General features: G+C 37.0%; 1 long non-coding RNA gene across 6 annotated transcripts in view; it reads left to right on the forward strand.

The window, feature by feature from the left end:
• LOC102155742 overlaps positions 1–23,585 on the forward strand; it is a 291,499-nt gene that overhangs the window by 213,858 nt on the left and 54,056 nt on the right. Inside the window, exon 4 of one of the 6 annotated variants that reach the window (XR_005383281.1) lies at positions 182–273. The exons of the other annotated variants lie outside the window; for them this stretch is intronic. This is a non-coding gene — a long non-coding RNA (uncharacterized LOC102155742). Of the gene's footprint in view, positions 1–181; positions 274–23,585 lie in introns of those variants that run through there. 6 annotated transcript variants of the gene reach the window in all.

Below are 23,585 nucleotides of genomic sequence, written 5' to 3' on the forward strand. Positions count from 1 at the left end.
CTGTTCAGATAAGAACAGTTTTTTTTTTTTTTTCGGATAATGTGTGGGTTCCAAACACATAGGACCTCACTAAGCAATAACTCTTCAGAACAAATCCGTTTTTTCCCAAATATTGTTCTCTATTTTTATAAATAGTCAGGTAGCATTTTCTCCCTTTCCCCCCTTTCATTCTTTCTCATAGATCCTGCATGCAGAGTACCTGATTTCATCATTACAGAGTCAAGGAGGCGCTCATTTCCAAGCCCATGTGTAAATAGAGGAAATAAAAACACGGTATTTATCTTAAATATATAATTTTTCTGCATTCATACCATGAATATGAAATGGATACCGACCTAAAGTCAAGAAAAAGGCAAATTCTCTATGATAGAACTGCGATTGAAACACCAAAGTGGATTCCCATTGGCCATAGATTAGCCTTAAACTATTGCTGCATATAAGATATTTACATTATAAATGTCTATATTGGTCTAACAAAAAGAAAACTATTTTACCAATCCAGGAAATGATGCACCTGCTTTACTGCCATTTCAGCACAATCCTTAGTATATAGTAATACATTAACCTTTGAGTACCATTTGACTTCTTGCTTGCAATTGAATTTGTTTAAATTACTACTTTAGAAAACTTGATCCTCTAATTCCTTAAAGTAGCTACAGGCTAAGTTAAGTGTTAAACTGATTGCATGTTCAAGCATCCCAAATGCCAGCATTTTTATTGTCAAAATTATTGGTATTTGTCTGTTACAGTGATATCTTTTTCTTTGTAAATTTCTAATTGGATGACAAATGTATACACTGGAATTGGAGAAATCTATTCTTAACAAAAGAAGATGAAACCACCCTTCTGTCTTTCTGAGATAGTATTTCTTAACACAGCTTAGATCTAAATATATATATGTTAAGTTCCAATTTTCAAAAGGCAGAAAAAAATGGTTCTGTCTCCCTTATCTCTTAAAAAGCATGTCAAAAAGAACAACAACAACAAACAACAGGAATAAAGGTCCCGTCTTAAGAGAAATGAAAGATATTTATAATCTAAACTACAACACGTGAGAAACTGTGTAGGGAGGTAAAATGGGTATGAAAAGATGATTAGAGTGGATGATTTCAAGATCTCAAGCCATCAGTGAATAGCTGTCCACAGGAGAAGGTACATCCCGAGGAAAAAACCCAGAAGCCATGTCAGGAACAATAAAAACATTGCACAGAAACTGGTAATAGGTTCATCCCTGGGCTTTGAAGTGGCATCCAGAGCAACGAGGGAGGTAAGGGTGAAAGCTTGCTTTTGCACAGGGCAGAGATTTGCACATGCTGTTCAGGGAGAGATTCTGAATTGTGTAGCTGCAAAACCTGCTAAAGGAAGAAAAGAGAGAAACAGTTCACGAAGCTCAAACAGCTCTGTGTCATCAGGAGTTTCCATGTGAATCAAGGAGAATTCGTGCTCTCTGAGAAGCTGGCACTGTTCACTGTTCTAATGGCGATTCTGCAACAAAATTGTTCTGTTAAAGCTCATCACATTCAGGGATGAGGAATAATAAAAATATTTTTACAAAGAAACTGGAAACCATTGGAATATACAATAAGGGAAAGAACAGGAAACCACAGACAGAGAAAAATATTGCCACAAAATAGCATGCTTCCATGAATTTAAATAATTTAACAAATCGAGAAAAGTTACAGCAGAGATACAATAACTCAGATGAAACAGGAGGACATGAAATATGTACAAACGAGCCTCTATAAAAGAAGTAGAAAAGAAAGGAAAATCACAACATAAATAAGGCAACATTTATGTAGATATGGATGAAAACAAAGAATTAAGAAGAGTAAGCAAAATAAAAATGTAAAGGTTTATAAAGTAAGTCTGAGATCTGGAAGACAGTCAAAAGGATAAAGAAGATACTACATGAATATAACTATCCTGAAGAAGAAAATCAAACTTCCAAGAGAAAAAAAAAAAAACATTTAAAGTATAAATTTGGAAACTTTCTAGAAATACAAAAGAGTTCAATTTGCAAACTGAAAGAGCATATCATGCCTTAGAAAAGAATAATTTATGTAGAATCATGAGCACCAATATGTGTCTTAGTAAAATTACTGGTCTTTGAAGACATATAAAAAATAGTTTTCTGAGCATCCATGAAAAAGGGAAAAAAGAAAGAAAGAAAGCCACACAAAAACAAAAACAAACCTGAGTTGCCAGGAGGAAAAAAAATCAGATTGTCTTCAAACACACTGTTAGCAACATCAGTCTGTACCAAGCTATCATGGAGCAATACTCAAAAGTATTGAGGGGAAAGAAACATCAAGATATAATAAGAATATTGCACCCAGCAGATTGTCAGACTCTTGGGCCAACAGTGCTCTTGGACCAAGCACAACATCTGGAAAACAGTAAATGGATGGGAAAACGAAAGACAGTAGTGTTGGCAGATGTGTTTGATTCTCTGTTGGACATCCAGAGAGGGTAGCTGGCAAACTTAGAGATAGGACAGTGGAGCCCAGGAGGAAAGAGGCCACATTTGTGAATCATGATAAATTAGATAAAAGCATAAGACAGGAAGGAGATACAATTCTCGAGGGAAAAAGAACAACTTTTAAGAATAATATTTTTTGAGAACTAAACTACATTTAATAAAGTAACACAAACTATAGTAAGAGATACTTACTATTTGCCTGGCATGATCATAAGCTCTCTACATGAATCAACTCATTTAACTCCCAGGAGAACTTTGAAAGTAGATATTCCTCGTCCTCCTCCTCCTCCTCCTCCTCCTCCTCCTCCTCCTCCTCCTCCTACTACTACTACTACTACTACTACTACTACTACTACTACTACTACTACTATTACCACTCCTGCTTTACAGAGGAAGAATCTGAGGCACACATTTTTAAGAAACTTGCCCAGTCACGTAGCTATTTGAACAGTCTGACTCCCCACGTTCAGTTCTTCAGTTAGAGAAGGGGCCATTGGGAAAATTGCAATGGAGAAAGAGAGCCTGTCAAGGTGATCCCATTGAAAACGGTGCCAGACAATTAGTTGGGCTTCTGTGACAGTTGAGAAAACTATCTTGGCAAGTGCTGAAGGCAGGAGCCAGACTGGGGTGAAATGAGCAAGTGTAGACAATAAAAATAAAAGAGTCTGTGTAGATAAATATTTAGAAAATTTCTATAAGGAAGAGAAGGCATGGGTATCTCCTAGAACTTTCTGGATGTTTCTCTGTTTTCTCTGTAAGGGAAGTCTAAACTTGAGACCATTACTTTTGCCTGATTGGAGAACCACATCTCAATAATATCATATATGAGGCAGTTAAATTTTATCTCCCTGTCTTAAATATTGTTATATTGACTTGTAGGCCATGCAGCATACAGAGGAGGGCTGTAAAAATGGGGAACTGGAGCATAAGTGATGAGAGTTGTAGAAAATATCAATAGCTATCTAGTTTTACCCGAATTTGTCTTGCTATAAGGTAAACTCATTTATAGGACTTTCCTGCATCCTCATTTAAAGCTTCAGGGATTTTGTTCTTGTTGGTGCTATAGTTCATAACATTGTTTACTTAGAATAGTGATCTCAGTAACCAATTAGCTAAGAAAACTACTTTTGACAAATAGCATACAAACCAAGTAACAAGCTGCAGAACAATTAACAGGGTGTTTCTACCTAAGAAAAAAAGGAGTTTTGAACTCTGTCACCTTTTCTTTGGTTACCTAGTGATGTAGCTCAGTAATGGTCTGTCTTTCTAAGCTGAGTCAAAGACTGCAGGGATTCATGAGCTGCAGATTTTAAAATTGCAAATTTACGCAGCAGAGTAGGCCCCTTGAGGCCCAAGGTCACATATAAATAGTGATGACACACATGTTTGAGTATACCTCTCCAATAGTACAAAGGGAGCTTCTTTTTTTAAATCACAGAAATAGTTGGCCAGCTGTTGCAGCATTTCCCTGACTAGTTTTAAGATCATTTCTCTTTCCTTTGAAGGAGACAGCCAGCTACCTTTCCCCAGCCTCTTTTAAGCCTCACAGCATCTGGGAGTTAAGGAAGGAGAGGTTTTGTGTTTGTGTTGTCACAAAACAGTCTGTCACTGCTCGGAAGCAGCAGAAAATATGTATATAAAGCATTATATATAAAAGGAGGCTGTCCTACAGTTGGCAGGAAGAAGATGTGTGAACAGACACAAACAAGACTGTGTTACTCATGCTAGTGCTGTAAGATGTGTGGCTCCTTGTAGAATCAAGCTATAAGCACAGATCCTTGCCACATTAGCTGGTAGCTGAGATTCTAAACGGAGACAAAACCCAGACTGCTCTTAGGCTCTTAGGAGTATGGTTTTCACCCATTCAGTCTATTTTAAATACATACTAATGCAGGGGTTAAGGCACCGGCCCTTCTGCACAGTTGAGAATCAGCATACAACGTTGGACTCCCCAGAAACTTAACTACTAATAGCCTACCGTTGACCAGAACATAAACAGTTGGTTTACACATACTTTGTATTTTACATGTACTATGTACCATATTCTTAAGATAAAGTAAGCTGGAGAAAAGAAAATGTTATTAAGAAAATCATAAGGAAGAGAAAATACATTCAAGGTACTGTTCTGTATTGGAAAAATGTGCACGTAATTGAGCTTTCCACAAGAGCTAAAATAGCTAACTAGAATTTCAGGAAAGTAAGAATCCAATCTTAAGCATTCTTTTTTTTTAATTGCTAGCATATCACACAGTCTGGCACATAATACATATTTGATAAACAGAGCTAAACGCTTCTCAGCTCCCTCTGCTACTATATATGCGCTTAATGTTACTTGTCTTCTAATCACGCCAAAAGTAATGTCTCTTTGGTGGTCATGACCGACCTGATTTTCAGAGAAGCCCCAAACAGGTTAGAAGACATGCATTTATAAGTTGCTTCCCTTTAAGACCTTCCTGCTTCATAAATATAAAATCCATCTCCTTTTTCCAGCGACCTACAGGCTACCACTCTCATTTTATAGTCATTTTATCTACTTGCCTCCCATTGCCTCCCCAGAGTGTACAGAAACTCAAGTATCTGTTTGCCCATCTCATTCTTAGGGCACCATTGTTAGTTTCTGCAAAGTTCTGTCCCCTGTCTTCCGAGCTGCAAGACAGGGTCAGATCCGGGGCCAGGACAGCTGAGAACGGGTACCACTGGAGCCAGTCCTGAAGAGTAGAGCAAAATCAACACCCGTTGTTTAAGATCATGGTCCTTCTTTCACCCTTACAGGGATTCATTGGGTTACTACCTGTACTCCTTGGATAAATGGATTTAAACGAAAAGAAATAAGGGCACTTGGCTGGCTCAGTGGTTGAGCATCTGCCTTTGGCTCAGGTCATGATCCCGGGGGTCCTGGGATTGAGTCTCAAATCAGGTTCACCCACAGGAAGCCTGCTTCTCCCTCTGCCTATGTCTCCACCTCTCTCTGTTTCTCTCATGAATAAATAAATAAAATATTTTTTAATGTAAAGAAATAGAGTTTAAATAGTATTGGCATCTGCCTGCCAACTATAAATATCAAAAAAATTACCGCAACCTTCACAGACTGACGCCAACTTTAGCCTAGAAGAAAATCAAGGATTTTTTTTTCTCTCTCTCTCTCACTCTTTTTGCTTCGTAGTTATTGATTTATTGGTTGGGTTCCCATATTGTTCCTTTCCTAGCAACCTTAAACTCGGATATTGGAACTGCATAATAAGATGGTGATGTCATTACACATTTGTATACTGTACTACAATTTTTTTCGTATGTGTTACTTTATTTTAACTCAGTATCACACAGAATGATATTATTGAATTGTTTTCTTCTATAGAAAAAAAATCAGAATTTTACCTGGAAGAACTTGCATACCAAAAAATTATGGGGATTTTAAACTTGACATTCCAGAAAAGTTATGTGGCTCTCTAAGGCTCATTTTTCTGTTCTATAAAAGAAGTATGGCAATAGGACAGGCCGCAGAAGGTTATTTGAAGATTAACGAAGTGAATACATGAATGTTGATTCAAGTAGTGTCTGGCACATGGAAATGTTAGTTAGCTATGATTGTTTTGTAGCCCTGGTACTATTATTAATGTTATTATTTTCACAGGTATCATCCTAGAGAATTACCATTGCTTGGACTTTACAAACACTGACTTTTAAGGTGGTGTCTGTATAGAGTTTTTATAGTGGATTTTGACTTTAAACCCAAGTTGAAGCAAGAATAAATAGGATATCTCTTTGTGCTTTTGCTGCTATCTAAAGGTGGCTATTTTTAAAACACCTTTTTCATAGGCAGGTGGATAAAATCTAAAAATCCCAGTTGTCTCTATCACCAGACAAGGCTAGTTATTATTGAGTTGCAGACTTTTAATATTTTCTTCATTGCGTTCTCAAATATGACTCAGTCTATTTAAGATTTACCAGAGTCATTTAAATGCAGTTGTGATTACTTAGGGCCAAGTGTATCCTAGTGGTAGGAAGTATGCTCATAATTCTCTTCATAATTTAACACACAATTACTAGTGAAAGATTGTGGGGCAAATTACATGTCAAAAGATGGTACTATACCACAAGAGAACATTCAAATTTAAAGTTTATATTTTTAATTCCAAAGGATTGCATCTCCACTAATAGATTAAATCTGGGGCAAAAGATAACATTTTCAGGCTTTGTTATGACACTGTGTTCTACAGAAGTTGATGTCCTGTCCTCAGCAGGAAAAGGACAGTTACAAGTTCCTCATCTCAGCTAACCCTAGCTCTGCCCACTAGACTCTTCCCAGGAGGAAGACAGAGTTGATTTAAGCCCACCTGTGAAGTGGGAAAAGGATGTCTTCAATGCCCTTAAGGTGCAGTTTCCATCATTTGGGCAAACTCTCCATCTACCTTTATACATTTGCAACTGTGACTGCTAGATCCTCAGCTCTGGGCCAAGAATCACAGACACCCACAGTTGTGTCAAATCCTCACAAAGGGCTCCTGGCTGAGCACTTGCACAGATGCCCTCCTCGTGGAATCCGCCCTGCCTTCCACCCAGCCACTGCCCCCGTGGCTCCCAGGCCTCTCCTGTTCTGTGACCACATCCATTCATTCCCCACCACCTCCGGTGGTTTTGGACACTGTCTCTCAAGGTGCCAAGCTGTGGGGGATGTCCGAGCCTTTCAGTCTCCTTGACCATGTTTGTGGTCAGCTTTCCACTAGGTACCACCCACACCTGGTAGTCAGGCACTGCTCAGGCAGGCTTTGTCCACACAAACTCTGGAGGTACAGACTTCCCAGTCCTTTAAGCCCTCCTGACTGCCAACAGAGTAGTTACATTTTCTTATCCCATAGACTTACCAGATGCGAGTCAGACATTAGTTCACTAAGCTTCAAGGGATACGAGTAATACTTGATGTGGGGGCCAGGTGTCCCCCATTCCTCCTCCCGGAGTAGGACATTTGAGAATGGAGACAATTCAAATCATTCTGACAGTGATCTCAGAAAATCCTCTCCTAACGTCAAACCTGATGTTTAGGAATCCCATAAGCCGTAGGTGAGGAATTGATTCACAAATGGGGTTGGCCATCTCTTGGGCAATGTTTGCAATGATGGCCTCTCTCACCTAATTTTGGAATTTTTAGAGGGCTCCAACAAAGCTGAGAAAAAAATAGTTCCATTTCAAAATAATATTACCAATGTGTGAAATAGTATAGCAACATCAGTAAGAGAATATTTCACTTTTTCTAAATGAAACTCAAAACATCACTGACCAAATTGAAGATCACACAAGAGAGATTCTGTTAACGTTCAGGAATTGGTACATTTTAAATGAAGAGAAGAGGGTGGTGACTAATATAATATGAAATAAACATATTATTTAATAAATCTGGGTTTCCCAAACATCAGTTGGGAGCATTATTTAAAAGGAGACCCTAAAGGGAGTTTTGCTCAGATTCCTCCACATTCTCATGCCCGTAATAAGAAAAGTATTAAATCCCATTTGTTAGTGAGAGAGGGCTCAAATCTGTACTTCTTTGGTTTTTGACTACCATTTTTATATGCTGAAATGTTTCATAAGCTATGGATTCAAACTAAGCACAAACTTAGCACAGGGACAGAAGACAAAAGGGGAGAGAAAATAACAAAAGGGGAAAAAGCATACAAAATTCTTACAGCTTGAACAAAACTGTACCTGCATTGAAACTGTACTCTGTTCTGCTGAGCAGTGTTCTGTTCCTTTAGCTACACGGATCCTCCCCACCATGGAAAAGATATTGATTGGTCTCCATTTATGTGACCGTTTCCCACTACAGCTTAAAAACTATGTTTAAACTCTTTTATGAAGGTTCTTTTTTTCTTTCCTTCCTTTCCTCCCTCCCTCCCTTTCTTTCCTTCCTTCCTTCTTCTTTTTTTAAATAGAAATCTTTCTCCTCTTATCATTTGATGAATTCTAATCCCTTTTGTTCACTTCTTTGCAGTTTTTAGGTAGTTCACAGAATTGAGCCCTATACATAGTCCTAGACATCCATGCTTTCTCCTCCTCTCCTTATCTTTCTCCTGGGATGGAACCAACTGTAGTTCAAGGTTTTAGACATGCAGTCTGGGTAAAACTGGAGCACTGACACTTAGTAAAGACTCATCAAGAAATTCTCACAGGTATGACAAACTAGGCCCTGCCATTTGTTTAAAAAAAGGAAGAAAGGAAAAATAGATTTCTCCTCATTTCCGGTAACATTCAGCAAATCTATGTTTTTCTATTGTCTGACAATCTTTATACCACATCACCTTGTGCACCACCTTAGAAAAATAATTTTATACTGAGCATCATCTGCAGAAAGCATAAAAGTGTTCAAGCTATCCTTGAGCTGGTGAATAATCTATAGTGAAGTTGTCTAATAAAATCAATCTTCAGTTCAGCCTCTCATTAATTCTAGAATGACTATGGCCTAAAATTGAATTTTATCCATCTCTTATCAAGTTTAGGTCAGTGTTACTTATATTCACAAAATCTAGTGCGTTGTATGATTTCACAAGTAAGAAAAGTAATAACTATTTAATTTTAATAATAATAATAATATAAGCTTACAAATAGGTTTTTTACGTACTAAAACTAAATGATCATCTTGAATGCAAAATAGGAATAGAAAATGCAAAAAAAAATACTACTGAAAGGAGCAACTTAAATTACAAATAAGTAGGAAAAAATTAATAAATATATAGTCTACTTTTAAATGACTCAGAAGTATAATTATTATCAAAAAGTACTTATTAGGCTCTCTAGGGTGAAAATTAATACAAACTTTTGCAGGGCTTTGAAAAAATGAATCAGTACTCAAGATTATCAAAGATCCATAAATCATATTTGAAGATGTTCAAGGCTTTGGTATTTATAATAGAAAAAGGCTACAAACAATGCTTATGCCCAATATTAGTTTAAATAACTTACATTGTACACTTAAGAAAGAATATACACATTTCACAAATCATGTTTTCAAAGAATATTTAATAATACTGAAAAATGCTCTGAAGTGAAGAAAAGCTAATATAATTTTTTTTAGAAGAATGATCAAATACATGGATAGTTCAATTCAGAGACAGGATGCAAGAGAACATGCAAACACACCAAGTGTTTAAGAGTGGTCCTTGGGATCCCTGGGTGGTGCAGTGGTTTAGCGCCTGCCTTTGACCCAGGGCCCGATCCTGGAGACATGGGATCGGATCCCACGTCGGGCTCCCGGTGCATGGAGCCTGCTTCTCTCTCTGCCTGTGTCTCTGCCTCTCTCTGTCTCTCTCTATCTCTCTGTGTGACTATCATAAATAAAAAAAAAAAAAAAAAAAAAAAGACTATTCCTCTGAGGGGCAGCCCAGGTGGCTCAGTGGCTTAGCGTCGCCTTCAGCCCAGGGCCTGATCCTGGAGACCCAGGATCCAGTCCCACGACGGGCTCCCTGATGGAGCCTGCTTCTCCCTCTTCCTGTGTCTCTGCCTCTCTCTCTGTCTCCCATGAAGAAATAAATAAAATCTTAAAAAAAAAATAAGAGTGGTCCTTTTTTTCATGACAGATATATCATATTTTTTACATTATTTAATAAGTATGTATTACTTTATGATCAGAAAGGAAGGGAAATTCATCTTTAAAGTTGTCACAATGATATAGACAAAGGTGAGGAAAACAGAATCAATTGAATAATAAATGGAAGAATGGAGAGGGAGAGGGGAGTGAAGGTGGGGAGAAAGAGGAGAGATGGGAGACAGGAAGAGAAGGGGACAGGCGAGAGGAAGCGAACACTGGATATGCTCAATAGAAGCTCCAAAACTCCCATCTATGAAAGGTTTAGGAATAGCAATTTGCTTCAAAAAGATGAACTTAATTCTCTAAGTGCTAGATACAACTATGACAATAATGTATTTAAACTTTCTATCACTCCTAGATTTGTCAGTAGACTTTTAAATATTATCTAAAACAAGAAAAGAATACTACCATTTTCATACTCCATTACCTTTTCCTAAACTAGTTGTTTTTAATGACTTAAGTATTAACAGAGATAATCCTTCTCAAGTCAACAAGGATTATTGTGAGAAGAAATGATCATCCTTTTCTAAGAAAAGGACATTTATTGAACTTATACCATATGACAGTTGCAACCACCATGCAGTGAAGGGATTATTGTTCCCATTTTGTAGCTTATTAACTGAGATTCAGAGAATTCAACTCGCTTTCTCAGGGTCATACAATATGGAATTGATGAGCCATAATGTATCCCTAGTTTTTTTGGCTAGTCCTCTTCACCATAATACCTTTACTTAAGAAGCTCATTTACTGGGATGCCGGGTGGCTCAGTGGTTGAGCATCTGCCTTCAGCTCAGGGTGTGAATCTGGGATACTGTGATCAAGGTCTGCATTGGGCTCCCCATAGGGAGCCTGTTTCTCCCTCTGTCTATGTCTCTGCCTCTCTTTCTGTGTCTTTCATGAATAAATAAATAAAATATTTAAAAAAAAGAAGTTCACTTACTGATGATTCTCTGTCCTGGTCTGTAGGCATCCTCCACATGTACTCTTATTGAGTTGTTATAAACAATTAAAGGTTTGGCTTAATCAAGGGGCATTTCTGTCTTTTTTATTATTATCTCCACCCTATAAGCAAAATAACTATCTCAGTTTACTGTGAAAAGTTATCTAACAACCAAAATAATTGCAGTGGATCCCATGATGTACCACCTGTACAGATCTGAAACTCTTGTTCTCTAGCTGCTCAGTGTTGGTGGCAAAGCATTCTCAGCTTATTATATCTTCAGGACTTACCCAAAGTCATGCTTCATTTCCAGGAGCAGTGCACATCCAGTAACTGGTTAATAACCCAAAGATAATCCTTTTACTAATCTCAGACAACTTTTAAGGGTCATCCCAATAAGAGAGTTCCCAATAAGGATTGGCTAAAGCCTCTTGCATAAATCCATTGCAGTTAAGTCTCTCCCAATGCTGGATCCTGCTCTCTTTACTCCCTTCCTTTCTAGGTTTTGACCCTGGGAGAACTTCTCAGTAGATGTCCTGCATACAAATGTTCACCTCAGAGGCTGCCTCTTGGGGGAACTCAGTCTGAAACAATTGGTGCTGGAATAATCTGAGAAAGTGGGATTTTGAAGCTGGATCACCTGATGGTTGACTGGCAAGGAGCACTTATCACTGGTGGTCAGTGTACAGATATAGCCCCTTTGCATGTCGTAGTAGTACGCTTGTTAAAACTGTCACCAGTTGTGAATTGAAATAGTATACTGGAAGAAGGAATACCCTGGTAAATGAAATGTATAGGGTAATTGAGATACAAGGGAATCAAATTGTGATTATAAGGACTATGGAGTTGTTGGGGGGGGTTGATAATTTTTAAAAGGAAATGAAAGGCTGACAGTGATTAACCACCAATTAAGGACTGAGTATGAAGAATAGATGGGCTCAAGGGTAGCCTATAAAGAGACTCTTCATCTGTTTCAGCTAGAGAGCTTTCTGTGCCTTCAATATACTTGCCACTTCTCACTCATCCACTTCAATTAACATTATGCCATGGATGTAGTAAATAAGTGTGATGTTCTATGGGATGTCCTCATAGTCCTATTAAGCCTTAGGCTACAGCTGTCACAGTTACTTCAAACTGCATGTGCTAAGAGACCAAGAAGCAAGAATGAAGAATCAACAATTTTTTGCAGATTTAATTGACCCTAATCATAAGGAGAAGTTGGGGATGCTGTGGTACAAGTAGGACAGTGAATAAGATGTTTGGTACCAAGCGATTTTGTACAAATTACTTGACCTTTATGACTTCATTTCCTCATCTTTAGAATGGAAAGAGTAATTGTGGTAAGGATTTTCTACTTTTATTATTAAGCAATTCTTCCTATACCGTATATGTCTGAAACCTGCATCTGATAGTTTATAGTATTGACAGCCTAAATATTAAATAAACACTATTTCCTAGAGCACTAGATCTCAAGTGGTATGTGTTAGAATCCTAAGAAAATGTTACTAAGCTACAATGTCTCTTCCCTCCATTTATATGATAATCATTCCCACATTGGGGCGGTTGAGAATGTTGGATGTGGATCACTGGAAAATCTCCCAAGAAATTCTAACAACTCCTCAAGGCCAGCACCTACTTCCCATGGATTAAAAACTCTGGGCCAGATCTTTTTCTTCCATTCTGTACTTAATTCTGTTACCAGGAAAGCTATTCAAACTTGTTAAGGTTACTACCACAGTATAGCTTATTTTCCATATTTCTTGAGATTTTTCTCTCTATTAGAGGCAGTATTATCTTCCTGTTATCTATGTTTCAAATCTGGCATTTCTCAAGACCTTGACTCTGAACTTTCCAGTTTATTATCCCTAGAAGGTCCTTTCCTGTCAAGCAAAAAATTACTTGCTCTTTTTTCTATCCCTTGATAGAACTTTATTGAAAAAGACATTGAAATATAGAGATAGTTGACCACTGGTTTGTAATTTACATGTATTTCCTGAAGACAGAGCTCTACCTTATTCAGTTATGTGTCCCCTGCATCTATGTTAATGCCTCGAACATAACAAAAGCTATATATATATATATATTTCCCTTTTCCTTTGTGAAGTCAATGTAATAGAATGTGGTAATTATTGCCCTTTTCTGTGTATCAGAATCAACAGGGAAATTTGTTGAGTAAGTAGATTTCCAGCCTCTTCCAGAAGAGAATTTTATTCAGTGGATCAGGAAAGGAGTTAAGTCATCGGCCTCTCCAACAGCAATCCCAGGTGATTCTAATAGTGACGTCCATTAGAATAGTTGAAGAAACAATAATTCTGAGTCTAATCCATAGCTTATAGGCCTGGAAACTTCATCTTGCCAGTAACCCCAAAGGTGATCAGGATCAGAGCAACAAATTCACAGTAAACTTGACCATAATGACAATATATTACCTTAAAATGGAAAATAAAACTACAGAGAGACAAATCACCTAGTTGGTTAATTTTCTCCCATAAGGAAATTAACATGAACTATTATAAAATTATAACCAGAAAATTGCTTTGCGAACCAGGTGAGTTATGTGAGTGATGTTCCAATCAGTGGCAATGGCCTATTTGAACTTGCTTTAGAAATATTAAAAAAAGTGATATCATTCAGTATTGTTGTAATTATTTTTATTTATTTTTATTTTTATAAATTTCCTTCTAGCAAAGAAATGTAAAGTGTTAAGTCCTTTCGGCAAAGATGTTCTAATTTTCCTACCGAATTTCCTAGTTTGTTTCTATGGAGTTGCAATATTTGGGAAGGTTGCAGTGCATTTTCACTTGGCATATGAAGGCATTTTATATGCTTATGTACACACTTACTAAAAACCATGCCAAAGTTTAGAAAAAATGAAGCAGGATGCCTTTACACATTGCAGGGGAAAATTCAGAAATACAGAAAGGAGGCTGCCTATCTAGCACCATCATCATCAGGAACTAATTGGACAATTCTAATCAAACATTCACTAGCAACAGATCAAAAGAGCAGTGAATTTCTGTCTATGAACAAAATAATACGCTTTCAGAAGAACTACTAAAAGGTGCCTGATATACCCAGAAATAAATAAAGATAGAAACTTGATTTGGGTAAGAATAAAAGAGTAGAAAACCAGGAGAAGGAGGGTGGCCCCCCAAAAGGCAGCTTCATTCCTTAGGGGGTTCACACAAATGAGCTTAGAAAACACCTGTCTATTCCCACCAACCCTCACCCTCAACCCAGTGTAAAATAGATGTATGGAGCCAAAGACGCTAGCGTTTCAACTTCTGCTTATTGATATTTAAAATGGATTTTCATGAGTAAAATATATTAAACAGCCAAACATTTGTGATATCTCTTTGACATTACAGGTTAATTTTCAGAAGACAAGGGTAAACAGCAATTCTTTCCTGTAGAACAAAATCAGTACAAAGAAAATTATCTGTGCAGTAGCTTTTTGTAGCATGTCTCTAGAACATCAGAGACTAAAACATTAGGAGATTTGGAGATGGAGAAAAGAACATGCAAAATTGAGAAAAGATTTCATTTGCACAAGAGTTACTGATGCACATAAACCAGAATCTTTAAAATGTCGTCCTGATAGAATTAAACATTCAGGTTACAGTCTTCACTTTACTCAATGTTACAGTCTTCACTTTACTCAACAACTGGAGGATCTGCTGCTTAAAGAAATTAAAGGATTTATATATGGCTCTTTCTGATTCTTTATCACTAATTTACTGAAAGACCTTGGTAACAAGTCTCTTAACTGCTCCAAGCCTCAGTTTCTTTTTCATTTCCAAAACATAAATCAATTCTACCAATCTGGTTAAAATAGTGAATGGTTGATTAAAGATGGTTGCAGAAGCTTTGCTATTCCTCCCATCAAGAGGCAGAGCCAAATTCCCTTCCAGGCAGATGTTTGCTGGTCTTAGGAATTGCTTGAGTAAGGAAACATAAGCCAGCCATGTGCTCGCATAAGGAAAGAGCCAGGCAATTCTAATATCTTGTAGTCAGCCGAGGCCATGGGCCAGATATGTGCATAAAGAAACCTTCAAGTGACCCCAGCCCAGCCACCATTTGACTACAATCACATGAGAGATTTTTTTTTAAGATTTTATTTATTTATTCATGAGAGACACACAGAGATAGAGGCAGAGACATAGGCAGAGGGAGAAACAGGCTCCATACAGGGAGCCCAATGTGGGACTCGATCCCAGGACCCCAGAATCACGCCCTGAGCCAAAGGCAGACGCTCAACCTCTGAGCCACTCAGGCATCCCTCACATGAAGGATCTTAAGCAAGAACTACCTTGCTGACCCAGTCACTCAAGAAATGTGAGAAATAATAATATATTTTTGTTTTAAGGCACTAAGTTTTAGAGTGGTTTATTATGTAGCCATAGATAACTAGAAATGTGTACAAGCTTTGCAACAGTCTGGTTTCCTAAACCAGGTTTCTCAGCTAGGTTCTGTGGAACTGTAGAGCACTATGTCATCTTGCTAGGGATTCTACAATAGATAGTAATTGTTTTGAAAAAGCCTGATTTTGGAGCTTTGAAACTGTGCAATGCTTGTGCTCACAGTAATGGATAGTGACTAGGCACTTCTGCTATGAATTTCATTATTGACCCCATATGGAAGCAAACAGTAGAATTGTGTTTGTTTGACAAATTCCATTCTCCATTTTTGGCATGAGGAGCTGCTGACAATTAGTGTTTTCTGTTTGGAAGAAGGGGATGATGTTAGGTTAATGACAATAACCTATCCTTCCCCAATTACCTTCCTCAATTTCCTAGTATACATCACCGACTGACTTAGGGGCACGAACAAGCTCTATTAGTATAATGGATTTTAAAGGGAAATTTTCACTATAAAGAAGAAATTATGATGTACTCAACTGCACTTACCTTTTTTCTGTTGTTGACCACGTTGTAATACAGAGATTGTATAAACTAGAAATTAATTGTAGTGGGATTATTTTTAATTTTGTTTTTGCAATTTTCCCATGTAGTTATTTTTTATGCCCTTTGATTTCATATTTCGTTAATATTTTCTAATTTCTGAACATGTCTGCAGATCCAATGTGGTGTTTTTGAAGAGGAGGTATAAAGAGGAAAAGGAGAATTTTACACCTACCCTAACATAATTCTTATAAGGCTCATGATGAAAAAAATGGAAAAAATTCCAATTAGAAACTGTATAATAAGTCAATTTAGCAATGACATGTCACATGATATTAAAAAGGTTTTGTGTAATAAACTAGAGACCAATAGCTTCTCTCAATAGGTTGAGTTGTCAACAGAATTTATCAGTAAATGTTATATTTCAGCATTTGTGAAATTTGAAAATGATAGTGAAATACTTTACTTTTCAGTTGCGAAAAGGTGTTCCCCAAAAGCAAAAGCCAAAATATTTTTTTCTTCATTTTGGGGGTAGAACTGTCTTGGTATCTGTACTGACGGTACTCCATTAGAGGTTTTTGTCTTTCTTAGGGGAAAAAAAGGTAACATGAATGTGTTCACAAGATACTACTTTCTTCACACCAGAAAGGTGCTAATGTCGAATAATCTTAAAGATGAAATGACAGATATCCAGGATGATGGTCAAAAAATGGTTAGTTTTAGTAAACAAAAACTATTTCACTTAAGAATATTTTAGAAAACTGTGAAGACATCTAAATACGGTATTTAAAGGATAATTTCAGGGGTGCTGTCAAGAAATTAGTCAACCGGATTTGGTGGAAATGCTTTCAAAATGAAACATGTCTGCACAACATTAGTCTATGAACTGAACTTGGCAGACATTTTCATCACATGAAACATTTGTACATACCTCTTTAAGGTTCCAGAGAATATGTTTTGACTTCAAATGACATAACTCTTGGATATATCACATTGTAAAAGAAATCATTAAATGTTTCCTTTGCTGCTTGGGCCAGAGAGTAAGGAAAGAGATTAACAAATCCCAAGTTCCTATTGCAAACTCTTATGGCAGGACTTTACCTAATAGTCTTTACAGATGACTGAATGAAGGGAACTCTCTCTGAATATTCTTCTCAGCCAAAGAATGTGAATTTGAGAGACAAGGTTGAACTTTGTGGAGCTATATCTGATCACACACTGGAAAGGAAATGGACTGATCTCCTCTAGACAAGGTCTGGATTTCTGGGGGGAAAATGTATCCTTTCATTATAAGAAAGTTATGAACATTTTGCTGTACTTTTCAACTTCTTACATGTTTATGTGAGCTTTTTCTGGCTGACCAAGCATCAAAAGCAAAGGTAGAAACTGTCTCCTCTTAACTACAAATGTTATCTGTGTGCCCTTATATCAGTTTTAATCATAAGTTGAGTATTTGCGCAGCAAAAACACAAAACAAGAAACATGTTTTTCATTAAAAGGTAAAATTTTATTTTTTAAAACTCCATTTTCAAATCTTACAGCTTTATGACATGTAGATACATAAATAAGATCAAGCAACCAACTCATAACTAATATTTCTAAGTCTATATCTGAATCTTATCATGTCACTTATTAGAAAATGTATTTTCAAAATTTGTATGAAGCTTGTGTCATATGCTATATTTTTCCTCATAGTGCTTTGGTTACAGCTTTATGGTTTGATTATTCTATATTGCCAATAGATTTTCATATTGCAAATATCATTAATAGCCAGTTTGTAGCTTGCATTTAAATTAAATCTTCCAAGCACACATTTAGAAGAAATAAATATGATATTTGCTTGAGTCAGTGGTTTAACAGAAATTTATTATGTATACCTTATGTGTGTTTAAGCTTTAGAAAATAGGAAGAAAAAGATTAAGAAAGCTTAAGAAAAAGTGATTTGAGAGAAACCCAAAGCCACATCAAGCCCAAGAGAAATGCAAATATGTTTATGTCTTATGAAGAAAGGAACTAGAGGTCAGGGGCCCTGTCCTTGCCATTTTAGGAACCATTGAGTAGGAGAGGAGTGAGTGAGCCAAGAGGTTAGAAGATCCAAATGGCAAAAAGAGGGAAATTGTCATGCTGCTGACTACTTCAGAGAAACGAGTTCAGAGAAAACATGAAAAAATAGGTGTGGGACAGTGGGAGAGAGTGACACAGAAGAAAGGAGGAGCTTTGAAAAGATGTTAGCTAAGGCTGAGCCAGGAAGGCAGGGGATACAGAAGTGGTGAGCAAAGTGGATCATCCCTGATCTGGGGGTTGGGGAGTGAGGTAGACAGGATGTAAAGAAGATTCCCCGGAGGACTATTGTAAGGGAGTATTAGAGAGCCTCTTAGATTACCTGAGGGATGTTCTTATTTGAAGGAAAAAGTTCAGAAATCTTCTCTCTTCTGTCTTCTAAGAGCTAAGAAGCTCTTCTTGAGGCCACAGATGAGGCAGAGACACAGATGGTGAACAAAAAAAAGTGGAATTAGAGACCAGACCATATTCAAATCCAAATTAATGCATAAAGTAAGGAGTTGTTTTTTTTTTTTTTTCACCTCCCTCCCTAAAGGAAGGAATTGAAAAGAAGCTGTGGGGCACATGTCATGAGTAGAATATTTTTATTACTGTTGGTAATAACTCTCACAGAAGGACTGGGTATGTGCAGGATTAAAGGAATCCTGTAGATAGAACAAGAGAAACATGAAAATGGAACAGCCAAGGTCCCAAGACCAAGGACGAGGGAAAATAAGCTTATTTCTATTTCCTTTAGTGGTGGCATTCAGAGTTGCTCACTCAGGGAATGGGAAGAGACTCTGCTGGCCCTGTTGACCACACCTTTCATATAGATATATGAAAGCTATGGAGAGCCTTTTTTCTTTCTCTGTGGACACAAAGACCAACAGTACCTTGAAAATAGTAGATTTCTGATAAATATTGAGATGAATGAATAGGGAACAATCCTACCCAATTGGTATTTGTTTCTGCTACTTAATTCTGTTTGGGAGCAAAAAATACTGTAATCTAAAGTTTGGTTTAAGATGGATTTAGCATTATATTCTAGCCACTCAAATGTATTCTATACCTATTTTAAGGTAATAATTATATACTTATGAGTATAAAAACTGAATTCCATTGATTACCATGTGAAAAAAGTCTTGATAGTAAAATATCCAACAATAATACATTAAATTGACTCCTTATGATAAGAATTAGCTATACTTGGCTGTTCCTTTTTCTATATATACTTCCATTTCTCTACTACAACATAATCACAGGAGTTCGAGCGATACAGCTTTCCAAAATAGCAAAATACCTTATTGATATTTTTTTTCCTTATTGATATTTTGTAAGTGCTCTAATTAACTCTGTTTTCTTAATTACTTCTATGTTTATAATTTTAGAACTCTGATAGTTCCTATATTAACTTATATCTGATGACAAAATGCTAGTGTTTTATCTTAAAAACATTCCTGAACCTGACAATATAAGCCACAGTGGACTAAAGAGTGCCTTCTTTAATTTTGTGTTATATCACTTATTCTGTATCTCTTTGTCCCTCTGTCATCGCTCAGATTTGTGTAATATATACTTTCTAAGTTACCCTGGCAATCACCTTCTCTGAAGGGCCATGCCAGATCCGTTAATCTTTCCCAAAGCTTGCCTTTCCTCAGGCATAATTAAATGATAATTTAAAAACCCTACATGATCCCAGAGATGGGCAATAAAATGAATTTTTTTTGCTTCTGATATCTGAACTTCTTATTGGACTTGCTTTTAATTTAATCTAACACCAAGAAGGAAAAAACTATCTTTTTTGTAGATAAATTAATAAAATATAGTGATCTAGAACAAAAGTTTTTATTATAATCACAGCTTTCCTACTTGTTTCTGAAGTTAAATTTTCATGAAGCAAAAAATTTTTTTGATAAGAGACATATAATCTTTATGTCTCTGGATAACTCATGTTTCACTTCTTGTAATTGTGACCCACTGGTTCTGGGTTCTTTTTCTGAGGAATATTGGAGCAAGACATAGTGTTTCGAGGGGTCCAGACACATGCAAATTTTTAAATCTTCATGACTCAGTTGAGCAATCTATGACCAAAGATCAAACAATACTTTGATGACAGTGTCATCACCCTTTGATGATGCTATAAGTTGAGTAAATTTTGGGAAGTCCCTTGGGTTCTGAGGATTCTGACAGAATGACATGGAAAAGGCTTGACAGTGGAGATTGTGGGCTTCGGTAGAATCTGGGCTGTTTGGATTTTCACTTCTGTGGACTGTGGCACATGGCTGAGCTCTCCCAGTCCCTCCCAGACATTCCTTGAGGGTGACTCATCCAGTTTTGAGTATCACTGACTATACGCCTCACTGCTTCTTTTCATTTCTATACAGAAAGCCTATGGATCATTGAGGAAAATGAGAAATGAGTTTCAAAGGAGGTTTTAACAAGTGAAAGGCATAGAGTTTGCACCATGGAGGAAGAAAAGTGGTGAGGGAAATAATTAAAGTGTGCAGAGACTCATTGAATTTAACAAGCTAAATAAAGCTATGGGTTGGGCTGTGTCACGGCCAGCATTATGAAGGAACACCACTATTTTCTTTCATTCTTCTCTGGAAGTGAACTTGAATCATATTCCTCCAGTTACTCTGCAGAAGGTGGTGCTTGTGGGAAATTATGTGTCATTGAGATGTGGGACATTGTCGTTGAGATGTGCGATTTGAACTGAAGTAAGAAGCCCTCAGAGAGTTTACTACTTGGATTATGACCTAGTCATTCTGACAGGGGAGTCTTAAAGGTTGTGTAATTGGAGATGAGATATATTCCTCTTCTTGTTGGTCTGTTTATTGGCAAGGCTGTGCACACTGAGCTGTGGTCAGAGTGTTCTTTACTCCCTGTATATCTGGTCATATCCTTCAGTGTTTCTACTCCAGTTACTGGATAGAGTCCAAAGCCCTTAGCATGGCCCCACATGCCTTTCAAAACATGACTTCTGGTTCCTCCATTCAGCCTCATTTCTTGCCCCTAGTGTAGATCCCAGGCTTTGTCATTCAGAATACCTGTAGCTCCCGCAAAATTCTCACAGCACATACTGGAAGGCGCGTTCTTTCCACCTGGTTCCTTTCCTTCAACACACAGCACAGGTGTTACCTCCTTATGAAGACAACATTTCTCACATCTTATAAAGTTCTTTCCGTTCCCACAACTCCTACAGTTTTTCTAGCACTGAGCATATTTACACAGCCCTACCTTTTGAGCAAGACCATAAGCTCCTGGCAGACAGGGACTGTGTCATATTTATCTTTCCATCCCTTAGAGCATAGCAGGGCCTGAAATAAGACAGGAGGTCCATTTATTTTTAAGTTTGAGATGTTTAATGATTCTTCATTTTGCCTGTAAGGGAAATATTGTTGTTAGCCTCTAAGATAACCTCCAATAAACTTACCTTCTGCATTATACTCTTATGTAATTCCCTCCCCTTGGATTGAATTTGTTGACTCACTGTTAGTAAAGATAATGCAGCAGATGTAATGTGCTATCACTTCCAAGTTAGGCTACAAAATAACTGTGACTCCCACCTTGGTCACTCTCTCTTGCTCTCTCTCTTTCCTCACTCCCTCTAAACAAAGTCACACATTTTATGATTTTTGTGTATTTCCAGGGATTTAGTTCCTCATAATTGCATCTGGCTCTGAGCTGTTCCTTCTCTTTACTTCCTTATTTCAATCTCTCCTTTATTCCAGTGTCAATGTCTTCTCTACCTTCATTCTGACTCAGGTGTCAGACTCATTCTACACAACAGTTTTTCCTAGATTTCACTGAATCCACTCATCTAATGCAATTGTGTGTGTAGAAGATTCTATCAAAATTTAGGTCAAGGAAGAATTTATTGTCCAATAAGATACATAATTAAAATTGAATGTTAGATCTTTATTTTCTTAAGTCCTTAAGGGTTGCCCACCCATGGATCTGTTCAGCAGCATTTGTTTCTATCAAGTATCAGCTGAAAATGTGTTTCCTGATTCTTTCTCTAATTTTCAATCTTTTTTCCCAGTTAAGCCTATCTTTATCTCTGAGGACTTATTTATATGCTTTCTAAACAGAAGTATATCTACTCCGGATCTTAAACTTAAGTAGCCCAGAAAAATAGGCAGAAACTGGACATCCCCTTCTGTCTTTTTTCTGTCTCCTATAACAGTCTAAAATCAAAAGGATGAAGATATTTTTCCGCGCTGGTATGCTTTGTGTCATCCCTCAGAAGCAAAAAGTTATAATAGTTAACTTTCTTTTTTAAATATAATTGCTTTCCCCTGAAATGCATATAAAAATTTTAGCACATAAAAGGCATTTAATTGTTTTTTTGTTGTTGTTGTTTTCTGTCTTTCTTTAATAACTATTGGTCAAATTATTTCATCTGCCTTGGCCATGCCACCCATCTTGGCAACAGTCAACATTTTTTAAAAAAGATTTTATTTATTTATTCATGAGAGACACACAGAAAGAGAGGCAGAGACACTGGCAGAGGGAGAAGCAGGCTCCATGCAGGGAGCCCGATGTGGGACTCGATTCTAGGACTCCAGGATCATGCCCTGAGCCCAAGGCAGATGCTCAGTTGCTGAGCCACCAAGGCATCCTAACAGTCAACATTTTTTGAACCCACATTATGTACCAGAAAAAAAATGATATAGTGATATATAAGGTAGCCTCTTCCCTCAAACTATTTATTTCTGACTATAAAACATACTGACTGTTCTTTCCATATACAGATATATACATTACTCTTTGTGTGTGTGTGTGTGTGTGTGTGTGTGTGTGCTTCTGTATTGTGTGTTTTCTCACACTAGTTCTGCTTCTGCATGCTCAGACTCTCTCCATCTTCAGGACTCAAGTCTATGGTTATCTCCCCCACAAAACAGTCTTTAATTCCCATTTCAAAGTTTTGTTCCTCAACTCCATAGCACTTTGTACTTCTTTTATGGACTCTCACTTTCAGCCATTGATTCCAAATCTATAAATGCTTCAGAACTCCTTTTGACTGTTGGCAATTTGATGGAAGCTTCCCCATTTTGTTTTTTTTGTGTGTGTCCCTTACAGTCTCTGCTGAAATGCTTGCCCCTTATAGATATTCAGGAGACATTGACATTTTTATCATCTGCTTCCCCATTTGGAATCTAAGAATCTTCTTAGACTCTGTATCTGTTACTTATTGTATAATTTGAACCAAATTCCATGTTTATTTTTTCATAGAAGATTTACAATTCTACTTTTCCCCCTTGTACATGAATCGAATAGAAATTTTAGTCCCTCCCTGTTCTATCAACAGTATTTTCTGGAAACTTATACTAGATTCTATGGCCAAAATTTTTTTCCTTTGCTCTCTTAAAAACTTCAACTGGTTCCTTGAAATAAATCACTGTTTTCTTCTCAGTGTTTCCATAAAGAAAAAGAAATTCCTTACTTAAGCTACCTAGCCATCAGTCTCAGCTACAGAATTAAATACTGTTCCTTATTCTTATTTGTATAGATATAAACCACACAGTAAAATATGTTTTACTAATTACTTTTTAGATTAATTTTTATTTCTTTTATGTTTTGCTCTCTGAGCAGAGGGGAGAAAAGAAGGAAGAAGAAAATCTGAGGCTTTAAGATTATGATAGA

Source organism: Canis lupus, chromosome 33 (assembly GCF_011100685.1).
Source record: "Canis lupus familiaris isolate Mischka breed German Shepherd chromosome 33, alternate assembly UU_Cfam_GSD_1.0, whole genome shotgun sequence".
Lineage (NCBI taxonomy): Eukaryota > Metazoa > Chordata > Mammalia > Carnivora > Canidae > Canis > Canis lupus.